Genomic DNA, 5,147 nt, shown 5'->3' with positions numbered 1-5,147 from the left:
CAACGAAGGATTGGGAATCTGACATGGATGCTTTGCTTTGCTTGGTATTTGTCTATGAAGTTGTTGAACGGCAAAACTGCTAGACCCATATTCCAGATTTTGCGGTTTAAACAAACATTTTCAAGAAGTAGAGAAAGTAGCATGTTGTTTTGATGACATAAACATGAAACTCTGTTTCTACCCCTTTTCTGGAGTGGTTAGTTGTTTTCTCTTTGTTACAGGTATAGACGTTGGAGATCGTTAAATTCGTTGTTCGGGTACGATTAATTTCAATGTTAACTAAGAGAGAAAAATTAAAAAAAAAACCGCGTTTTGGGAGCTTATTTTATTTTATTAAAGGACGGTATTCTAAATTACTAAAGTCTAAATTATAGGAAGGATGAAGCAAACTTGAGTTTAGAAACTTAACAATTTTATTTACCCCAAATTGGTAGGATTAGGGCCTCTCTAGCTAGTGATATTTATCATTCCCATTCACCTAGGTTGTATTTTTTTGTCAAACAATAGGATAATTCATATTAAGTACATTTAAACTACGAGGAGGGGAATTCGAATATGGGATCACAGGTGCAAGAACAAATTAATACTCTTAACCAACTAAGCTATAATCCACTTGCAGATTGAATAGAACTGTCTAACACACTCACACATTTAATTACTCTTTTTTTTATTCATATAATACTAATTAAACTGGTTTATCATGTCAAAATTCAATTTACTCGTGTTAGAAACTAACACACCATGCATATACTTGTATTAACGATGTAAATGAATACAATAATCCTAAATTGTGAAAAAAAAAAACATTAAATATGTCTTATATTGACTGGTTCTACCATCGGGATTTTTTGTTATAAAAATCTCACATATGCTTTATTGTTCTTACCCGTTTCTCTGAAATCTTGCTATGAGAATAGATTGGGTTGTTTGAATGTTCCTGTAATGAGCTCTAATCCATGACCCTTGACCTCTAGTTATGTGCTAAAAAAATTATGAACAATGTTTGGCTACTCAAAGATAAGTAGGAACTCCTACTCAAAACTTTTCATGTCGAATCACAAAACTTTGTGCTTGTATTTAGAACCGTTCATATTATGAATAACTCTGTAAACATCATCTCTGCAAAACAAACAAAAAACAAAAAAAAAAAAACCTTAAAAATAAGATCGTTTAGTCAATCTATTGTAGCAAATACATAAACGGTTTGTAATGCTTTTATCAATTTCGTTGATCTGTCTTTAAACAGTTCGATGACTAAACAACCATAGTTTTAGTGCTCATTTGGATATGCTTTTAAAATGACTAAAATCACTTATGGTGAAAATGTTTTTGGAACCAATCCTTAGTAAAAATGCAAGTAAAGTTTGGAAAAGCACTTAAAATGCTTCCTCCTAGAAGAAGCACATAACTAGTGCTTCTTGTAGAAAGCACTTTAAGTGCTTTTGGAACAAAAAAACATTTTCTCTAAAAGCGCTTTCAGTCATTTTAAAAGCACATCCAAACGAGTCCTTAATTACTTTTTTGCAGATGTCATCTTTATAAAATGATTTATAATATGAACGGTTCTGATCATAAGTACGAAGTTTTATAAATCCACAATGAACAATTTTGAGTAGAAAGCTCCTACTCATTATTAATTGAGTAGCCAAGTATTACTAAAAAATTATTTAGAAATTTCCTTTTATACACTAGGGAAATAAATAAGTCGTAGTTGAATATGTAAATCTAAATACACTTGTACAAGAAAACCTGTATACTATTTCCTCCTAAAGGAAATACCTTTTTTTCATAATATAAACTCTTTATTTTCCTTATTTTTCAACACTATGTTGAGATTTTCTGCATCTCATATTTCGTATAAATAACATGTTGGTATTTCTACTTAAGATCAAAAGGTTTATAGTTTGTTGTGAAAGTTATAGTTCAAAAAAGGGTCGTCGCATTTCCTTATTGGAGGCCTTGATTACTATCCAATTAATTTAGAGAACTGTTATTAGTATTTCAAAAATCTCACTCTTCATAAGTGTATTTTTCTTTCCAATTATAAAAAGTTTGGCTTACAAAATGAGATTTTTAGAGTGTCAATAACAATTCCTTTAATTTAAATTCATTATATGATTGCAAACCAAGAATCGAATATATGAACAAGGTTCCATTTAAAACCCAAAACTAGGGTAATTGCTTGGCTTAAAGTGTTTGCTAAAGTGGTTGCAAACTGTTAACATGCCTGAGAAAGAATGTTGGTATTTACAGTTGTTTGACAGATTCACAACATACAATCCTCAAAAATTAAAAATTCAAAAAATTCAAAAAAAAAAATTTGTCATGTATCGATGATACGGTTTCGACAAACTGGGCAAGTTGGCTTGTTCATCAACCAATTATCAATGCAATTCGAATGGAAAATGTGGTTACAAAGTGAAAAAAATTGACATGAATCACCATCTGCAAAATCCTCCAAACAAATTGCACAAGCAGTACACCTTGATGAACTTGATGATCTTATTTCACAGCTTCCATAATTCACTAATGGTGGCAGTTTCTTCAAAGCCCTAAGCCTCGGCCCTCTTCCTTCATCGAAATCCGGCATGAGTCTCTTTATCACTCCCAGCCGCTGCATATTTTGTACTATAGCTATCCGAAAGGGACTTGAACCTATGGTGTTTATTCGAGGCCCGTACATGACGTATCCTCCCTCAAGATCATGTTCTGGGACCATTTCTAGGAACCAGGCAAGGGACACATTGAGAATGTGATTGAAAATCAAGAATAACAAAATGACTATTGAGATGCATGCAATGATCTTAGCTGGAAGCTCTGAAAATAGAGGAGGACCGGGTTCCGAAACGAAGGCTTCATAAAACATGTTGTACACGAGGACTATTGGTTGTGTGAACAAACTTTGATTGTCAATTGGGAGGTCAAGTGGGGAGGACATCGTAGAAGTTCAAATTCAGGCTTCAGATTTAGGGGTAAAAACTTTCCGTCACTGAAGCTACAGTATAATCCGTCGCCGCACGTATTGATTATGTTGTGGTTAAACACATTTTTTAAATTTTGTAGCAGCAAAATATATACATGGTGCAGCAAGAGGAGTTGCACCTACATTTGTTTTGGATTCTAATTTTAGAAAATAACTTGCCTATGTAAAATAGTCCTCGCTTCCTAGGAATAACCTGGCGGGGGCTGGCACTGTACTTAATTATTTTGGTAACAAAAACTCGGTAATTTTTAGAAGAATTGAAGTTAGGCAACTACTTGAAAGTCACTTTATGAAAAAAATTGTTGCACGCAACAAACAGTAGAAGTTAGAGACGTTGTGAGCAAGAATTTTGGGGATGAAGTAGTTAAATAAGGTAATTAATCGTACTTGAAGAACTAAAGTCAGGTAATTTTACTTGATTGATAAGTTTAAAATTCCCCCCTCTAATTGCCACAATGGTTGAAGCAATATAAAGATTATACCGCCAACAAGGGCTGGCTGAGTTGATAATGATCATTCTCTTTGCAAAATCAAAGTCTAGGTTCGAGTTCTGCTGCCGAAAATCCCTCTTGTGAACAATTTGTTAAAACCAAACACTAGAAAGATTATACCATCATTGCTAAGTAAATCTATGATTAATATCCTTTTTAATATATAGGTATTGCTTGATATTATTATTTGACACATGTTGATTGAAAAAAATAATTTGTTTTTTTAGTAATCTTATTTTTTGACATGTGAGGAATGGTTGTGTGCTATGCCCTACTAATCCAAAAACCAAAAACTTATGACGTGTTTAATTTGACCTCAAGATGAGGTAACAATGAATTTCTTATTTTTACTTGTCTTATATTATAACATTGATTTGAAAATTAAACAAGAACATCAAAAATAAATTAAGAATCCATTTTCATATTTAACTTCATAAAAAAGTCCTTTTTTTTATGGATTGGAAATAAAGGTAAATTCAGGCTACATGGAGGAGACATTTTTATGCCCGGAACTCGGATTACGGCAAAGAAAGAGGAGGGCGGGACTAGAGAGAGTGGAGTTTAGTGGGACTAAAAATCAGGCCGGCGGGGAGGGGTGCGTTAGGCGTATTCTTTTGTGTATGGGCCGTAATCCGTATGGTCGAAGTGGTCGAAACAACAAAAGTAAGAATATCTCCTCTTCGACAACCATGGAAGAAAATGCCGATAATATCGGCGAAATATCGTCGATATTATCGGTTTTTCGGGAGGGCGATATTATAAGTGGTATCCGAATGGTTTTCGGCCAAATATCGCGATATTATCGATAATATCGATAATATCGCGATATTTTGGAAATATCGGCTAAATATCCATGGGTTGGTGGAATCGGAATCCGAGGCGACGTCGGAGAAGAACGCCGGAGACGGTGGGGCGATTCCCGGGCCGGTTTCGTCCCAAAAACCTTGCAAAAACACGAATTTTAACATCAATTTCACATATATACTTCAGATTTCACGCATGCATAAACGATTCAAGGCAGGGTGAAGTCGGTTTAGGGTTTAGGGTTTCAATGGAATCTCACCTGACGAAGACGAAGACGAACGATCCTTGCTCAGCGGCGCACCGCCACAGACGACTGAGACAACTCTGACTTCGCCAGAGCCACGATCAACGGCGAAGGGAGAAGAGAGATCGAGAGATCTCTGTGTGTGTGTGTGTGTTTGGGACTTGGGAGAAGAGAGATCGGAGATCTCTCTTTGTATGTGGGTGTTTGGGAGAAGAGAGATCGGAGAATGGAGAAGAGAGATCGAGAGATCTCTGTGTGCGTGTGTGTGTTTGGGAGAAGAGAGATCGGAGATCTCTGTGAGTCCGATCTCTGTGTGTGCGTGTGTTGGATCCGATGTCAACCTGTGGAGCTCTCTGTGTGAGTGTGTGTGTGGGAGAAGAGAAGGGAGAAGAGAGATCGAGAAGGATGATCGAGAGAGAGAGAGACTGAGGAGCTCTCTGTGTGAGTGTGTGTGTGGAAGAAGAGAAGGGAGAAGAGAGAACGAGAAGGATCGAGAGAGAGAGAGACTGAGGTTGTCTGCGTGCGTGCGTTGTGTGTGCGTGCGATGTGTCATTTGTGTGTGTGTGTGTGTGGGTTCCTCCTGTCAGGAGGATACAACTCACTCAATATTCCCGACAAGTTTTAC

The sequence above is a fragment of the Malus sylvestris genome, chromosome 3, assembly GCF_916048215.2.
Source record: "Malus sylvestris chromosome 3, drMalSylv7.2, whole genome shotgun sequence".
Lineage (NCBI taxonomy): Eukaryota > Viridiplantae > Streptophyta > Magnoliopsida > Rosales > Rosaceae > Malus > Malus sylvestris.
This window is presented reverse-complemented; position numbering follows the sequence as displayed.